We start from the raw sequence: 20,124 nt of genomic DNA on the forward strand, positions 1-20,124 counted from the left end.
AGTAGAGTTCCAAATAAATGGTTTAATCAGTGTGCTAAAAAAAAAAAAAAATCAGAGTGCTGTTAAGGCACAGGCTTTCTATGTTCATGGCAGAACTGATTTGAAAACTTAGCAGCATTCAACATGGTCCTATTAGGTTTGCCTAATATGTAAACCTGACACATTTATTTGTGTTTTGATTTTTTTTCCCTCCCCTTCATAAGTAGCCTGTTGAGGGCAATTTGGGCATAGTAGCAGTGCTATCCTGCCAACAATGTGGAGAAATACTGATATATCATGCACAATCAATCATGCAAATATAACATATGTCCATATGTCCAGGGACCAGAAGAAATCACACCTCCTCTAGAGCATGCTGGGCATTCTCACTAAATATTTATTCTTGATTGATGAATTGCTTAAAATATGACCAGGTCATTGGAAAATCAGGCAGGGACCTAATCAGAATTTTAATGATCTTAAATTTTTGCACACATTTATCATAATGTGTGTCCTTCTTTCCTCCCTAACGTTTAAGGTTGTGAAACACAACCTGCAATCTCATTTTCCATTTGGATTGGGGGGGGAGCTTATACTAAACTCACAATAAATTCAGTTATATTGACTCTCAGCAAATTGCTTTTAAAGTATCATACCTAAGAGTCACCTTGGAGAGCTTGTTAAAAATACAAATTTCACACTTGGTGTATCCTCTTTGTTTTTTTTTATATTTATTATAGAGAAAATAAATCTCTATAGAGATCTGGGTGAGACAAAGAATTATTCACTTTTATTACACATATATTGTTGAGGGCATACTATAGACTTTGTTTTTACTTTTAGAAAGGGACAGACAGTATTAACAACACATTATAATTTTTATTCTAAGCAAGTGCACAAATTTTATAGTGACTTAAAAACAAATCTTATCATTAAACTAACTAGTTTTTAATGATTTCCAAAACCATCAGCTGAATTTATTAATCAGTTATGGTAACAGCTCTCTGATGATTTTTCCTATAAAACACTTTTTAGATTCATGTCAATGATAATAAAAGTCTTGGTCATCATTAATATGGAATGAATATTCAATTATTTAATAGAAGAAACTAAGGAATTTTAACAACCAAGTATTCATACATTGTAATTTATAATTTTATTTTTAATACATGTCAAATTCATACTTTTCATAAACCACAAATAAAACTGAGAAACAGATATGGGGTAGAGGAGAGAGAAATTTTAAACTTATTATAACAAGTATACTGGAGATTGATTTCAAGTAAAATTTAATGAGAATTTAGTAGTCTGACCATAATATTGAGACTCATTAATATCTGCTATATTCAAATTTTATAGCTAAAAAATGAGCCACCAGATTATATATAAATCTGAATTTGGCTACAAGCTTTTGGACAGCAAAAAAGTCATAAAAAAAAAAGGAAAGAAAAGACAACATATGGAATGGGAGAAAATAGTTGCAAACCATGCAACCAGCAAGGGCTTACTCTCCACAATATACAAACAACTCATACAACTCAACAGCAAAAAAAACAAACCTAATTGAAAAATGGGCAGAAGATCTAAATAGACATATATCTATGTCTCCAAAGAAGACATACAGATGGCCAACAGGCACATGAAAAAATGACTAACATCACTAATTATTAGAGAAAGGCAAATCAAAACCGCAATAACGTACCACCTGCAATCATGTACCACTAGCCAGAATGGCCATTGTTAATAAGTCTAGAAATAACAAATGCTGGAGAGGGTGTGCCAAGAAAAGAGAACCCTCCACCACAGTTGGTGGGAATATTAATTAGTGTAACCACTATGGAAAAACAGTATGGAGGCTCCTCAGAAAACTAAATATAGAACGACAATATGATCCAGCTATCCCACTTCTGGGCCTATATCCAGATAAAACTATAATTCAAAAGATACATGCACCCCAGAGTTTCCATCATGGCTCAGTGGTTAATAAATCCAACTAGGAACCATGAGGTTACGGGTTCAATCCCTGGTCTCACTCAGTGGGTTAAGGATCTGGCATTGCCGTGAGCTATGGTATAGGTCGCAGAAGTGGCTCAGATCCCATGTTGCTGTGGCTCTGGTGAAGGCCAGCAGCTACAGCTCCGATTAGACCCTAGCCTGGGAACCTCCATATACTGAGGGTGTGGCCCTAAAAAGACCAAAAAAAAAAAAGATACATACACCCCTATGTTCATTGCAGCACTCTTAACAACAGCCAAGACATGGAAACAACCTAAATGTCCATAAACAGATGAATGGATTAAGAAGATGAGGTTTACACATATTCCATATACACAATGGAATAGTACTCAGCCATAAAAAATAATCCCATTTGCAGCAACAGGGACAGAACTAGAAAGTCTCATATGAAGTGGAATAAGTCAGAAAGAAAGACAAATACCATATCATATCACTTACATGTGGAATCTAAAATATGGCACAGATGAACTATCATAGAACCGAAACAGACTCACAAATATGGAGAACCAACTTGTGGTTGCCAAGCAAGAGGGAAGGGAGTGAGATGGACTGGAAGTTTGGAATTAGTAGATACAAACTATTACATTTAGATTGGATAAGCAATGAGGTCCTGCTGTATAGCACAGGGAACTCTATCCAATCACTTGTGATAGAACATGAAAGATGATAATATGAGAAAAATAATGTATATATGTGTCTAAGTGGGTCACTTTGCTGTACAGAAGAAATTGACAGAACATTGTAAATCAACTACAATAAAAAAATTAGAATATACCAAATCATCAGCTATCAGGTTACTGTTTTTCCTGGGCTAATATTTGTTATTGTTGATTAGAATGTTTTCTCTGCAATTTTTCTTGCTTTCTTTGATTGACTGATTGATTTTTGTCACTTTAGAGCCACAACTGCTATATAAGTGGCATATGGAAGTTCCCAGGCTAGGGGTCAAATCAGACCTACAGTTGCCAGCCTATGCCACAGCCATGGCAATGGGATCTGAGCCGTGGCTGCAACCTACACCACAGCTCATGGCAACACTGGATCCCCATCCACTGAGCGAGGCCTTGGATCAAACTCACATCTTCATGGATACTAATTGGATTTGTTTCCGGTGCACCACAATGGGAACTTCAATTTATTTTTAAATCGAGTGTTATTATACATGTCTGTAGTTTGTTATAGTCCTTTAATATGAATCTCTCTCTACCTTGTCAAAGTTGATTGCATTCAGTTTCTTATAACTCATAAATATATTAAGCTCCGTTACTTATAAAGAGCTCTTATAGTTGTTGATTTTGATCACCTATGGGGTGGTGTATTTAACTGCTTTCCACTCTTACAGGGCTAGACCATGTGTATGCTTCAAAATTTCCACTCCCTGGCTACAGCTAGTTGGTCAAGGTATAGCAAGACCCCCGAGTAACACTGGGCCAATCAGGTTTTCTCTTCAATAAATTAGAATTAGGTACAGATAATTATACTCTGCCTATGCTGCCTCTTAAGTAGAAAAAAGGACATAGGTCCTTTCTGGGAACTAAGGAACAGAAAAAGTTCCACTCTAGACGAACAAAGCAGATATGACTCCTAAATTTCCACTCGGGCCCTTCCTCTGCATTCCAATTTCTCTTGCACAGCAGTGATCCAGTCATATATATATACATGTATATATTCTTTTTCTGTTTATATATCTATATATATATAGATTCTTTTCCTCACATTATCCTCTATCATGTTCTATCCCAAGAGACTGGATACAGTCCCCTGTGCTACACTGTAGAGCCTAATTACTTATCCTTTCTAAATATAATAGTTTGCATTATAAACTCCCAGTCCATCTCACTCTTCCCCCCACCCCTCGGCAGTCACATGTCTGTTCTTTATGTCTCAGAGTCTGCACAAGGAACCTTTATTCTCCTGCTACATCTTTAAATTCTAAAAGGAATAAATTTTAAGAGTTTGAAAATATTGTGAGCTTTACATTTTAGAATTAAAGCTAAAATATCATTGAGCAAATCACTCCTACAATATAGGACTAAACAAAATTTTTTCCCTATTACCCAAATCGCTACCTGTAGACTTTTTTAAATTAAACTGAAAATGTTGGCCTAATTTACTGTTTATTTTTACATAAAATATGTTGTCATACAAAAATTACTTATGCATTATTTTATATCAATATTTGAGGTGATTTAATTTATATATGTTTAAGAATGCAGTGCTTCAAATGAACCTATCTACAAAACAGAAACATATTCACACACACCCAATAAAACAATAGGATCTATTGGGTACTTCGCTAAGTAGAGAAAAGATGTTTTCAAAAGGAATTAAATCCAAGTTCTAAAAACATCAATGAAAAAAGAAAAAGCATGTGTAACCAGATTACTTTGGAGCCTTCCTAATCAAATAATTCAAGACAATAACCAAGGAAATAAAATCTGAATAGTGAATGACAGAAAACAAAAGAGAAAATAAAAGTGTTTATATTTTTAAACACTACATATTTAGATGTGTGTGTTTGTGTAATAGAAAGAAGCTCATAAAAACAAAATTTTATTTACATTATGAAAACTCTACCTGTAGACTTTTTAAAAATTTAAACTGAAATTACTGGCCTTATTTATCATTAAATTTACATAAACTATGCTGTCATGCAAAAATTACTTATGCATTATTTTACACCCATTAGGATGTAAGGGGGAAAAATAAGCATATGAGGATTCCCTTTTATGCATTCTCTGCTCTAATAACACTTTGAAAAGTGGTGATTGAGCCTTTGTTCAGTCTGGGACACAATTAAATTATAACCCTTTGTGTAATTCTCACTGTGGCTCAGTGGTAACAAACTGACTAGTATCCATGAGGACATGGGTTGACCTCTGGCTTCACTCATTGGGTTAAGGATCTGACATCACCATGAGCTGTGGTGTAGTTCACAGATGTGGCGGGATCTGGCATTGCTGTGGCTGTGTTGTAGCCTGGCAGCTACAGCTGTGATTTGACCCCTAGCCTGGGAACTTACATATGCCGTGGGTCGTTGCCGGAGGCCAGCTCCAGGGGCGAGGGAGTATACATCCCAATCGGAGAGGGACATGGCGTCAGCAAATGTACAACACGGAGGCAGCCTCTTTGTCCCTTCTTTCAGGGCACTGGACTGCTCAAACTTTATTGGCAACAGTGGTTGATTATATAGACAGTTTTTCACTACAGATTACATTACAGCATTAAAAGTACATTGGCTAACTATTACATGGTATAGCAGCTATGCATCCTGTTTTAAGATCTCTATCTTAACTAAACTTAGTGAGTACTTTTTTATGCTGAACACTTGAGTAAAGATTGACTTGGTAACTGAGTTGGTACTAAATTGGAATGAAAAACACCAATGGACCCAGCTGTGTAAAGGCAGGAGAGCTGACAATAGTTTGTCTCTTCTATCAGTCTCAACATATCATACAGGTCATAGAAGTTTGCTATTTTTAAATGTGTTTTAGCTAAATGACCTTATTTGTCAAGGCAGATGTGACATACCTGAGGACAACCAGAGTAATAAGAGGTCATCAATAGGATGGAGTTCCTAAAATGGAAGTTGGGAATAAAAAAGTAGGAGGCAGTGTTGCTAATGTGACCCATTTAAAATGCTGAGGTGTTGGGGAACAATTAAGCAGGACACACAAACACACACACACACACACAAAATATATTCTAGAAACCTTACACAAAGAGTTACCCAATGAAATACAAGGGTTTGATCAGAGAAGAAGGCACTATACATAACATTTGATGTGCTGAAGAGTTTGAGAAATAAAAAGAAAATACAAGCAGAGAGATAGTGGGTGAAAAGGAAAAGATGTAGAATCATAAAAGAGAAGGGCTCATTCAGAAATGTGTAAATTCATTATGGGTTGGAGTTTGGAAGCATGGGGTGATATTTATGGTTGGAAAATGTAATGGGAAAGATAAGACATGAGATAGATTATGGAGAATTTTGAATGTTGAGCTCTTTTGTGCTTGTTGCCACATGCATAATTTCTAGTTAGAATAAAAATGGTATAAAAATCATGTGCAATGATATCCAAAATGATGATTGGCCTAGCATGTTGTGATAGGCCACACATATCTAGTTTCATAAATAAGGGCTACATATAGGACTGTTTTGGTAGACAGTCATGTTCTTAGATTTGCCCTGGGAACAAAGTAGGGCTAAACATAGAGCCCAGTTAGGGAGTAGAAATAATGGGAAATGAAGGGGAGTGATTATAAACATTCAGATGGGAACTGATGAGGATTTGAGCTAAGGTACAAGTAGGTAAGACTAATCTCAGTACTCCACTTATGAGTAAACATAAATAATGAGGGCTTGAATGATAGTAATTGTTGTAGAAATATAGTGGAAGAAATGCAATTGACTGGACAAGGTGACCCACTGGGTGCAGTTGAAGAAAGGGTCCTGCATTTGTTCATTTTTGAAGTGTCAACAAATGTTGATGCAAAAACCCAAAACAAAACAAAACAAAAAACCAAAAAACAGATTTTGGTGTCTAAAAGGAGAAAAGATATTGAACTTGGTTTTGTTTACATATGAGTTTAGAAAGATAGGTCTTATTTGGAGATATATTTGAGGTTAAGTAACATAAGTTGATTATAACTAGCTTATTCTAGGATATCTTAAAACATTTAAGAAGGTATTTGTGAAAATTTCTATTTTCCTATTCAGCATATAAAATATATTACATATTTTTGTATCAGTGCTTATCTAGGCTTAATTTTTTGAGTGTTTAATCAGGGCAAAAAGAGAGTTTTATTAATAGAGTTTATATCAGATCAAGAATGAGAGAGAAACAGAAGATATATTTTATATTTCTGCAATATTTGACATTACTGGGGATAATGGTAGTTGTGAAATCTCAAGGGGGGTATGAAATTCCGACAATTAAATATATTATTTTCAATTTATATTATTATATAATAATATATATCCCTGAAAGCTTTCAAAGTTTCTGGTGCAGAGGAATGTGGTCAGAACCTGTAGTTGCCTTTAGGGAAGCTACCAGGCATAAAGCCTTCCGCATCTATTAATAGACAACTCCCTGCTGTGCTCTAAATGTCCACCACTTCCTCAAGAAAGCCTTCCCCAACTGGAAGCAAAAGCAGGCTACCTTTATCTCCTCTACAAGACTCAGGTCATTCTCTTGTCAGTAATTATATCACTGGGATGCAACTGTCTGATTGCATGTCTCCTTATGTCCTCTGGCTCAGAGCTCTTTTTGTTGGGAACACTTTCTCATTGCCTTCAGTATCTCTAGTTACTATCAGAGTGCCTAGCAAATATATTACGCTCTTAAAATTGTGTTCAGTGAATGGGGAATGAACCCTGCACCAAAAGAATAACAAGAATCCTGCCTACTTTCAAAGAGAGCATATTACCAATGCGGCCCAACTGGCCTGGACTCCCAAGTCTGGCTTTGCCTGAAATTGTTTTCTTACCTATCAAAAGTAAAATAATATACTGTTCTCAAAAGCTTACTTTGACAATTAATGGAAAGTACATATTCAGAACACCTGCCAGAAAATAATAATGCAATAAAATTAAATTCCACTTATTATTTCTATTTTCTTATGCTACTCTCTTCTAGATTCTTAACTTCAACTCTATACAAAAACTCATGATCCTTAAAATAAAATGTTTCCACATGCAATGATAGTATGATTCTTGGAAATTTGTTTCTACCTTTTATTACATTTTCCTTTGTGCTTGTTGACACATGCATAATCTCTAGCTGGAATAAAAATGGCATAAAAATCATGTGTAATGAGATGACTTCCCTGGGTGACTCATGGAAAAATTATTCTAACATTATAGATAAAAGGGTAAATTATGGGAAATGAAAATGACAGGGGAAATTGCTTTAAATGCAATATTTGTAGATTGACTAGTAGAGTGCCCTAAATGTTCCAAGGCCTTATGTAAGAAAAGTCAAAATCTGTATGCAGTTACATGAATCTTTGGTAAGTACCTACTACTGTGTTAATATTTTAATCATTAGCTTTTTCATTTGCCTTTAGTTCTTAAGCAATAATCAGTCAAAATATTACATATTAAGAGGAGTGATAGGAACATGCAGCCTCAGATGATCCCCTTACTGCCAGATGGCCATGGAAGTTAACTGCTCAATTCTCATATCAGCCTTCTTCCTGAATGTGAATTCTTGGGAATGTCACCAAACTTCAGTTTTCACATGAATTAAATGGAAAAATAATATTCTATAGGATTTTTCTTACAAGTAAATGAGTCGATATAGGTAAAGACAACCTGACATAGGTAGTGCTATTAAAATTTAATTAATAAATAATTAATGTTTTAATATTAATATTGAATACAAAATCCTAAACATTACCACCAGAAATAATAATAAAACTACTGCATGAAATATGTTTTAATTAGAGTATATATTAGAGTATATATACATGTATGAATAGTAACTATTATCTGGTACTTTTTTGTTTATTCAAACTTTAAATATCTATGTGCCAATTTCCTCTTCTTGTTGATATGTCTGTGGTGGCTTGTGTTTTCCTGACCATTCTTGACCAAGTCAGCATATAACAGGTGTTGTTAAAATAAATAAATAAATAGATTAATTAATTAATTAATTTTTGTTTCTTTAAATACGGAGTTTTAATCATGTATTTCATTTTGTATTTCCTTAGAAATTTTGGAATTATTTTGAAAAATCTATGTAATACTCTCCCATTAAACTTTCCATGATGATAGAAATAGTCTATAATGGCACTTATGCTATTATGCTAACTTTTGTTATGGCAACTCCTAGTTACATGTGGCTACTGACCACTTGAAACATGGCTACGTGACTTAGGAACACAAGTTTTAACCTTATTTAATTACAACTAATTTAAGTTTAAATAGCCACGTATAGCTAGTGACAACAGCATTGTACAGCACAAGCTATACAGTTGACTCTGTGATTAAATTTTGAAGACCTACAGGGGTATGTGCTAACAAGCAGATAAAATGTCTTCTAAAGAACTATAAGATCACAATGATTGCTTCTGGGATATTACAATCTGGTGAAATCTCACAGAATATAAATAAGTATTGTATACAAAAAGGAACATAGTTTATGATAACCTAAGCTATTATTTAAAATCTTAAATACTTTGGAGTTCCCTTCGTGGCACAGCGGAAACAAATCTGACTAGGAACTACGAGGTTGTGGGTTCAACCCCTGGCCTCACTCAGTGGGTTAAGGATCCAGTATTGCCGTGAGCTGTGGTGTAGGTCACATATGTGGCTCCGATCTGATGTTGCTGTGGCTGTGGCTGGCAGCTACAGCTCTGATTCAATCCTTGGCCTGGGAACTTCCATGTGCCATGGGTGTGGCCCTAAAAAGCAAAAAAAAAAAAAAAAATCCTGAATACCATTTATAAACTTTTATCTAAGAAATAAACATAAATGAAGATTATGTTATAATCTTTAGTCTTGTATTTTTTTAACCTAATTTTATATTTTTTGCATTCTCACACTCTTACATATTCTTTATGGTTGCATATTATTTCTTTGCATGGACATTTAGGTAGTTGCTGGTGATTAACTATTACAAATATTGTTTAATATATTTCTAAAAGTGGAATTATTAGGCCATTAAAAAATATTTTAACTACAAAATCCCAAATCTCTGATGCAGAAAGCAAGAAAAGAAACAAAATATTTATAAATGTAAAATAGTCAATAGAAATCCAGCATTCACACATAAATACAGTTTAAAGTTTTTGTATGTATTTTCAGTAAGTTCCTAAGCATTCTCAAATATTTTATGAAATACTATGCCAACTCTACTTATATTTCAGTGCCTTGTTTTTTTCATGAATTGTAATACTAGTAATATTTTTTCATTTTAATATTCATTATATAATTTTAAAATTTTGCATACTATAATTTACTTAACATACTCTATTGTGACGATATAGATTTTTGCTTTTTTCAATAATATCTACTTATCTATAAATAACACTTATAAGCGTATTTTTACAGACATTTTTGCACTCATCTGTCGTAATTTTCTTAGAGTAAATTTCTAGAGTATGAATTGATACAACAGAAAATATATAAATATCGCCAGATTATTTAATGACCATTGGCAAACTGCCACATGAAAGTACAAATTTTGCTCTCTTACCAGGAGTGTCTTTTTCCTCATTCTTTTTCCTGCAAAACACTGGATAACTCTGAGCATATGTTTACTAGTATTTTGAATGAGATTTCATCACTATTGCTTATCTGCTGTCAACTGAAAAAAAAAACAAACGCAATTGTTAAAGTTGAGAATTATGTTTTATTTGGTGTATTACTGAGGACTGTAGCTCAGAAACAGCTTATCAGATAGCTCTGAGGAACTGTTCCAAAGAGGTAAGAGAGACAACAGAAGATATGGTTGTTTTGCTGAAAAATAAAACGTGTAGCCGAACATAAAAATATTTCTGCTAATCACAAAACCAGACATCTCAAGTTAAAGATTTTAGTATATGGGAAGATGCAAGAGTCTGGACTTATTGAATTTATTTCTTCGATATGTATCTTAACTATCTAGAGCCATTTTCCTCCTTTTATCCATCCTGAATACCCCTCAGGGTGCACCATCAGGGAGCATCTGCAGATCTCCAGTAGCTGATGCTTAAGGGCCAAAACATCCTTTGTTAACTTAAGCGGCAGATGATATTCTTTGTCCACACTGCTTATTGCTGGCATATAGAACATCTATTGAATTTATATTTTATCCAGGCACCCCATGAACCCATTATTATTGCAATCACAAAACACAATCATCTGATGCTCATTTCTGACAATGTGACAAAATAAGCTGAATATCTTTCAGATACACTTAGAAATACTGTATGAGATTTTTTAACATAATTAAATAATGCATAGACAGACTGCTAAATGGCAAAGGAAAATACTCAGGTGCCAGAAATAAAAAATTGAGAATTACTATAAGTGTCTTAGAATGGAATTTGAGGCTGTTATTCATTCCGAAAATTTAAGGTCTGAGTTTTCATACCTTTGCAAGTAAAGCAAATAAATGATGCCTTCATATTGAGTGAGTTGTGGAGTTGGAAAGTAGGCCCCACATTTGGTTGGGACTATTCAAAGTCCTGCATATACCCTTCATGAAAAGATAATATTCAAAAAATTCACAGACACACACTGGAAACTATGAGACGATAGAGAAAATATTTTGGTGTTTCTGAATGGTTAGTGCTTTCTAAACAAAGAAACCTGAAACTTGGATTAAAAGACAAGTCTTGGAAGTTAAAAGATGATTTTGATCTCTTTGGAGCAGAGGTTTACTCCCTGGTGGTATATGTTTACATTTCAAAGCGAGATTATATCTGGAGCTATCATTTATATTACAAAGGATTTGTTTATACTGATAAAATATTCCACCCCTCTCTTGGAAGGGAGGAGGAGCTCCTGCATAAGCTCTCTTATAAAAACTCTCAAATACCTAGTTGAAGGTCCCTCTTCTATAGTGCATAACTTTAGAAGAGGGGCAAATTCAGAAAAAGAGAAACAAATATTGTTATTTCTGTAATGATGATAATCTGCCTTGATCCAGAAATTTTGTTCACTTTCATAAACAAATACAAATATTAAAAAATGATTAGAGGTGACAAAAATGTGCATCTCTGCTTGAAGTCTGGGTATAGAAAAGTCTGCCCTGCGAATGTAAAACCTCTAGTATACAATTTACTTAGGTGTCATGTTTAAATTACCCTAGGCCCTGGAATTTATCATCTGAGAAATGAATACGAATAGTGCTATTGAATTAATTATATCCATTTTGTTCCTGGCAGAAACCAGTCAAAATCACTCAGAAAAGACACTTTGAAAGCTTAGGTACAAGGAATTTAAAAAGAAAGAAACAGAAGATAACTAACTATTGGAAATCACTGTGGGATTTCAAGGCCTCTCCAAGAAGATAAAATCCGAAAGCCTCCTGGCTAAGAATTACCAGACCCTTATCATCACACCTGTCTCACTGTAATTGTCACAATGTACCTAAGGACCTCCCCATCTGAGCAACTTGACATACTCCTTCCTGCCCCCTACTAGGAAAGGTATGTGGCCCACTCCTTACTCTACCCCATAGGGACAATATACGCCCCCAAACAACCCGCAAGTGTATCTGAAGACCCCATCCCTTCCTCAACCAACCAGCAAGTGTATCAGAAGACCCCATTCTTCTGCAATCAGCAGGCCAGCAGGTGTATGGTGAGACCTCTCCTCATATTCCTTTGTCTCTGGGCTACAAAAAACACACAACCGTGCACCCAGGGTTGGCTCTCCCTGATTATCAGGAAGCCGGACAGCTGTGTGAACAGTGTCTCTTACCTCAATAAACTTGTCTTTTCTTCACCTTGCTTTGAATCTGGAAAATTCTTTATCCACCCACATCCAGAGACTACAATGATTACCACATGCACAAATAAGAATAACCATAGAATAAATGTAAACATCAATAGGAAATAAAAGCAACAATAGAAAGCATGAATTTCAGATAATGGGGAAAACATCAGCTTTCAGAATATGAAATGCTTGTTTAAAATGATGAAGGACATAAATTATTGAATCACAACTCTAAAAAGAAAGTTACATTTGAAAAAGAGCTAAACAGGTGTTCCCATTGTGGCGCAGCAGAAACAAATCTGACTAGGAACCATGAGGTTGTGGGTTCAAACCCTGGCCTTGCTCAGTGGGTTAAGGATCTGGTGTTGCCATGAGCTGTGGTGTAGGTCATAGATGCAGCTCAAATCTGGCATTGCTGTAGGCCAGCAATTATAGCTCCTATTAGACCTCTAGCCTGGGAACCTCCATATGCCGTGGATGAGGCCCTTAAAAAAAAAAAAAAAAAAAAAAAAGGGCTAAACAGAATGTTGGAAAATGTTTAAATATATAAGTGAACTTAAAAACTTGTAAATGTATAAGTTATACAAGTCTAGGAATAGAACTCATCAATTTTTTTTTTTTTTTTTTTTTTTGCTTTTTTTTGAGCAAGGTCAGGGATCAAACCTACGACCTCATGGTTCCTAGTCGGATTCATTTCTCCTGTGCCGTGACGGGAACTCCTAGAACTCTTCAATTTCAAGTTAGACCTGAGGAAATTATGAAGAATGAAACAGTAAAAATATGATAAAATGTAAGTGTTAAGGGTAAAGTGAGAAAAAAGCTACGTATCAGTATTAGTGAAACATGAGGGAAGATGGGGCAGGGAAGAATGACATGGCATTGAGGACATGAAAAAAATTGGTTGGAACCGATTAGGCCCAAGATGGCACCTAGTAGGCCCAGTAGAATTGAGCCTCATTTATAGTCACTGTAATACATCAACATGCTAAATGACACACCTGTAGGTGTCATGACATTTCCAGTATCAACAATAAAAGGCCAAAAAGTGATGGCCCATTTCTGGAAATCCCTGTCCCTTCTCCAAATAATTGGAATTGTCTTTCCCCTCATTAGTCTATGAAATTACCTAGCCCATAAAACTCACCACCCCATGTTTTGGGGCCGCTCCCCTTTGAAGATGGTCCACACTCTGTAAAATGTGTTTCTCCCAGGGTTGCTCTCTCACCTTCTGAAATGGCCCACACTCTATTTATCTCTCTCAGTAAATCTACTTCTTACCTACCACTTTGCCTCTCACTGAATTCCTGTGCTAGGACATAAAGAACGTAAACTTCAGTAAGTCCTGATGCCAGGTGTGTGATTTTAATTAAAAGACAGCAGGAGAGTTCCCTGGTGGTATAGCAGGTTAAGGATCTGGCATTATCACTACAGTAGCTTGTGTTGCTGCTGTGCTGTGGATCTGATTCCTGGCCAGGGGAATTTCCTCATGCCACAGGTATGGCCAAAATAACAAACAAAACAAAATATAATAAAGTAAAATAAAAAATAAATCAAAGACAGTGGGTTCAAGTCCAAATATGAGTTTCAGCTGGGTTAGAGTCCCAGCCCATGGGTTTGAGTTCAGTCTGAGATGTGTGGTTAATTAGGATTTAGAGAAAAAGATAATAAAGAAATTGTGAGGAAGAAAATAAGATGTCAACAACAACAAAAATCAATCAACAGTCAATCCAAGAAAGAAATGAAACATTTTATTTGAGGCAAACTGAGGATTATAACCCAGAGGCAGCCTTTCAGAGCGCTCTGAAACTGCTCCAAAGAGATAAAGAAGGGAGGTCGTTCTGTATGTGATTTTGGTCATGGGGATCCATGCAATCAGGAACACATCTCAGTAGAAGATTGTTGCTAGGCAGGAGGAACAGACCATTTAGTTAACACTTTCAGTGCTTTTCTGAGTATGGGAAAGTATAAGAACCATGTTCCTAAAACAAATTTTGTGAAAATATCTAACTACCTGAAGGCTTGTTCTGCCAGTTTTTTCCAGAGCACAGAGGGCCTCATTCCTGATTTCATGCTGAATTCCTTTCAGGGTATACTGAAGATCAGCAACTGAAGTGACCAATAACTTAATTTTTATAGAATGGGATGATGAGCAACACCCTTTATTTTATAATCCCTTCCCTTTCAGGCTCAATGTTAACCCAGTTTGGGGAGACATTGTGTGACCAATTTGCCCCATGGCACTAGGAATGCTCATTCCCAGGTTAGGCAAGTGTTTTGTTGATAAGCTACTCCATGGGCTATTACTGGGTCTAGACTCTGTTAACAGTAACCAAAAGCCTCTGGGCTGCCTGATTTACTTCTCTGTTATCGTCCAGGAAATGGTTCCCTCTTTTTGTTTCTATCCATTACAACCATTAATCTTACAAGACTATATATTGGGTCAATCATTTCAATCATCATGAATTTTATCTGAGGTCGGTCGCACATTTGGTAATGCAAAAAACTATAATCACATCAAATAGGCAAGATACAAGTAATATAGCCAGTAACATTAATAAGGTCATAAGTTTGTATTTAAGCTAAGAACTTCCATTAAGTGTGGCCTAGTGTCCCTCCAGGTCTGCTGGCCAGCCTGTTCTCTACTAATTTTTAAGGAAATGACATATTGACATTGTATTTAATGTTCACCAAAGATACAAGGTAGGTGGTAGCTTCCAGGATTGAAAAAGGAATGTTATCTTCTAAGGAGTTGCCTGGCTGGCACCAGAAGGAGAAAAGTTGATCTTTATGACTGTGAAGGTATTTCTGCCAGTGGGGAGATCTGGTTAACACATAATGCTAATGCACATTGTGCACTAGAGTGGAGGGAAGAGATCAAAACACAGAGAAAAAGTTTGATGCTTAAATTTTCCTTTCCAGGCCTTAAAATGTGAATTTTTTTTTTAACCAAATAGAACTGATAATGACAGAATCCTCCAGAATTGGTGAAAGTTTAAGAAAAATAATTCTTAAGAGGAATAATTTAAAATATATCTCAACTTAGATATTTAACAGTGAACCTGGAAAACCAAGTATTAATTGTAAAAGCAACAAGGAAAGGAAAAAAAAAAAAGGAATTACCTACAAAGACCTAAAGGTGTTGGATATGAATCTAATCAATAGTGACAAAAAAAAAGAGTTGGGGAGAAGGGAGAAATGCACTGGGAAGGGATATACAGAATATTGTGGGATGATAGACATTTATGTAATTTGTCAAAAATCAAGCAATGGAATGCATTTTATTGTCCATAAGTTATATACATTAAAAATAATTAAAGATAATTTGTGTGATAAAGTTAACTCATACGGAGACCCACATCATAAATCTAAACCTAAGTCAGCCTACCATAGAGAAAACACCTGCCGAAGGAACCTAAAACACACCTATCACAATCCTCCAACAACTCTGACCCTAGAAAGCAAGACCTGCATACCTACTAAGGAAATTCTCCCACCTTGCCCTTCTTCCCTGTTGCTTCTTCTAACTTCAGTGAAACTCATTTTTGCCCCCAAATCCTCAGGTATAGTGCTCCAATTGTTTGTGAGGCACTGTATGGTCCCAATTCATGGATTGCTCTTCCTTGAAAAAGGGCATTAAACTCATTACTGAATTGTTTTAGTTTTGTCCTTTGTCGGGTGACACAAACAAACTATAATAATTCGAAGCAGGCAGTCTCTGCTCAGAAGGGTGCAGAGTGCTGCAAAATAGGGTGGAAAGCAAGAAAATTTTATAGGATTAAAAAATAAGGGACTGGGGGTTCCCATTGTGGCTCAGTGGTTAACAAACCCGACTAGGATCCATGAGGATGCGGGTTTGATCACTGGCCTGGCTCAGTGGGTTAAGGATCTGGCGTTTCCGTGAGCTGTGCTATAGGTCACAGACACAGCTTGGATCTGGCATTGCTGTGGCTGTGGCTGTGGCTCTGGCTGGCAGCTGTAGCTCTGGTGGATCCCTGGCCTGGGAGCCTGCATATGCTGCAGGTGTGGCCCTTATAGAAAAAAAAAAAAAAAAAAAAAAAAAGGAACTGGGAAGAGGAAAAAGAGAAAATGAGTAGGGAACAATGAAGTAAACATAGAGCTGTTTGGAGATTGGCTGATTGGTGTACAGTTTCTGGTCCTAGGGAGCAATTTACAGTGGCTCAAAATTTATCTAAGATTCAGTTTGCTGACATGGCACCAGGCAAGAGTGGCTCCATCTTGGGCCTAGGCATTTATTTTGACACATTTCAACACAGGGAAATAAAAATGAGTGAGACATTCCACAACTGTCAGGATGGGAAACGTATTGGTGAGGATAACAGAGTTGTAACACTTTTCTGAGAGTAAATTTGTATAACAATTTTGGCACTGATTATATTAGTTGCATAGATTATCAAATTCTGACATTTCACATCCAAATAGCAACTCTAGAGAAATTCTTGTGTATATGGATAGGAGTTTTGTGCAATGATGTTTCTTGTTCCTGCCCCTGTATAAAAGAATGGCAAGTCTTTTGTAGTGTGTTCACATGGTAAAATATAGTTGTAGCAATTAAAGTGAGTAAATCAAGTCCCTGAATTCTCAAAAATATATTGCTGTGAAAGGGACTTTACATAAGAAAATAGCAAATCCACTTATGTAAATTAAAAATAATAAATCAAGCTCCCTATTGTTGATAAGACACATTGATATAGGAAACTACTAAGAGCATGTATGGGAAATGCTCCCATCAATTTCAAGATGGCACTAGTAACTTGGAGATGGGGCAAAGGCAGTGTCCAATGTATTTTAGGAGTGGAGCTTTAGTTTTACCTCTAATATTCCATTGATTTGTTTGTAATAGATAAAAGATGAGATTAATGTCTGGCAAAATTTTCACATTTATTTTATTTTGGTAGTGAATATGATGTTGTCATTAATTATGTGTTTTGAATATTTTGTAAAACAGTCATATCAAAACCAAAATAAGATTATCTCTCCTTTTAGATTATCAGTCCTTTTAGGATCACACATGCAACATATGGAAGTTTCCAGGCTAGGGGTTGAATCAGACCTGTAGCTGCCAGCTTACACCACAGCCACAGCAACCCAGGATCCCAGATGCATTTGTGACCTACACCACAGCTGATGGCAATACTTAACCCACTGAGCAAGGCCAGGGATTGAAGCCACATCCAAATGGATACTAGTGACAGGAACTCCCAAATCGCAACAATATTGACTGCTTTACAATGTATGAGTCCTTAATTATTAATCCATGGAAAACTACAATACACTGGTAAAAAATGTAGTAGTTATGTATTATCTCCCAATTTTGAAAAGAATGCTTCTGGTGTTTCATAGACCTTAGGGTAGCTCACTATAATGTTGGTATATCTGTCTATCTATCATCTCTTTTTACTTTTAAGAAAAACCCACCTTGAAGCATTAAATAAACAAATTTTTTGTCAAAATAATTTTAAATCAATAATGAATACTGAATTCCATCAATTTCCTTTGTGGCATGTTAATCTTATACAATTTGGTCTCTAAGAATTTAGAGCCATAATTTCTTCATTGACTACTCATCACTTTAACTTACTGGCTCTCTACCTTCCTTTACTCAAGTGGTTTTCATACCCATTTCGCAGGTAGGTATACCTGGTAAAAAGCAGCAATAAATAAAATGCTAGTGTTATTATATGTTTATTTTTTCTCCATTTATTTAGGATGAAAAGTCTTTTAGATAATATTTAACAAATCAATATAAAATAGACATCTGTATAGTCACTAGGGATAAAGTGGTATATAAAAACAGCTAAGGTTCTCTCTTCCATATAGTATAATTCATATAATTTTTATTTATGTATTTCCTAATGTTCAACCGTTTTTCCACTCTCAGAGTAAATCTCAGTTACATAGTTGCTTTGTTTGCTAATATACAAGGATTTTAGTCTCCATATGCATATGTCCATATTTTGTGTGTGTGTGAATGCGTGTGTTTTATAAGCTTTTTTAAATGCCCTGAGCAGTTAAAATATAATATAAATGAATTTTCATAAAACCTAGTATTAAAACTATTTGTATAAGATACCACTTTTCTGCTTGATTCTTGACAACTCTTATAGTTTCTAACATTATTATTTAGCTATTATCATTAGTAAGTTATTCTACCATTCTTAAATAATATTTTAAATTATAAATTCCTTCAAAACAGTCTATTCATTTTAATTCTCAAATAAGCATTTTGAAGTTATATTTTTAAGATCTTCTCCATATCAGTGTTAATGTATTTTTTCTTATATATAATATATTGCAATTCTGTTTTTTGCTTTGGGGTGCCCACCCATGGCATTTGGAAGTTCTCAGGCTAGAGGTCAAATTGGAGTTATAGCTGCTGGCCTACCACAGCTATAGCAACGCCAGATCCGAGCCACATCTGCCACCTACACCACAGTGCACAGCAATGCTGGATCCTTAACCCACTGAGTGAGGCCAGGAATTGAACCTGCATGCTCATGGCTATTAGTCGGCTTCCTTACCACTGAGTCACAATGGGAATTGCCTAATATATTGTAATTTTGTCTTCATTCCGTGTCAAGTAATCCTGACTTTGTCCATTTTATTGATGTTATTTGACATATTGTCTTCACTTTGTTAATTCTTTTTTCTTCTGTTATTGAATAAATTACATGCTGATTTTATCTTTATAATTATTTACTTCCTACTACATTCATACCATTTATTTTATTGTCCTTCCTTCTTTATACTTGCTCTTGTTTAAAAATTTTTTAGGAGTTCCCGTCGTGGCGCAGTGGTTAACGAATCCGACTAGGAACCATGAGGTTGCTGGTTCGGTCCCTGCCCTTGCTCAGTGGGTTAACGATCCGGCGTTGCCGTGAGCTGCGGTGTAGGTTGCAGACGCGGCTCGGATCCCGCGTTGCTCTGGCTCTGGCGTAGGCCGGTGGCTACAGCTCCGATTCGACCCCTAGCCTGGGAACCTCCATATGCCGCGGGAGCAGCCCAAAGAAATGGCAAAAAGACCAAAAAAATAAAAAATAAAATAAAAATAAAAAAAATAAAAAATTTTTAAAAGCCTATTAGATATTCCTGTTAGCACAGTTCTGCCAATATCTTTTTAGTTTCGATAAAAGTCACCCTCATTAACAATTATTTGTGATTATTTTGAAATGTACTTTGCAATTCTGACTAGTTCTTTGATCAAAGGAATCTTTTACTGCATTAATTTCCAAATTATTAGATTTAGTTATTGTTTATACAAAAAGTCTACCATTTTTGAGTAATTGTATTGCTTTTATGATAATATTTGCTCAATACACAATTCTTGCAGTTAAGGTATACTTCAACTTATTGAAGTTGAAAAATATGGTGAATCAAATTTCTAAATTGAAAAATATCCTCAGAACCTTAACACAATTCAATTCCCTGAAGGATCCCACTAGGAAATAAAACACAATTGACCACAGATGAAATCAATGATGGGTCTCGTGCTGAATAAAGGATCCTTGCCTTCAAAATTGGTCCTTCCCAGAACTTCCTGTTTTCTGGTTATGTCTGTGCCTCACATCTAGGTTCAGCGAGAGAGGCTACAGAGATGTTTGGTTCATTAACAGAACTTTAGAATCAATCACCACCTTTTTACCTAGCCCTTGGGGTTGATTAAAATTAATGTGGTAATCATTTCA

At 35.6% G+C, this 20,124-nt stretch overlaps 1 long non-coding RNA gene across 7 annotated transcripts in view; it reads right to left on the reverse strand.

Annotated features, from left to right (window-relative positions):
- The window catches only part of LOC106509776 (uncharacterized), a 705,874-nt gene that overhangs the window by 135,734 nt on the left and 550,016 nt on the right, over positions 1-20,124 (reverse strand). For 2 of the 7 annotated variants that reach the window (XR_014841585.1, XR_014841589.1), the window contains exon 5: positions 10,194-10,304. The exons of the other annotated variants lie outside the window; for them this stretch is intronic. This is a non-coding gene — a long non-coding RNA (uncharacterized LOC106509776). The remainder of the gene's footprint in view (positions 1-10,193; positions 10,305-20,124) is intronic. 7 annotated transcript variants of the gene reach the window in all.

This window comes from Sus scrofa, chromosome 3 (genome assembly GCF_054392235.1).
Source record: "Sus scrofa isolate SSC_HxYL_T2T_F1_AM1 chromosome 3, Sscrofa_HxYL_maternal_Yorkshire_Landrace_v2.0, whole genome shotgun sequence".
NCBI classification, from domain to species: Eukaryota; Metazoa; Chordata; class Mammalia; order Artiodactyla; family Suidae; genus Sus; species Sus scrofa.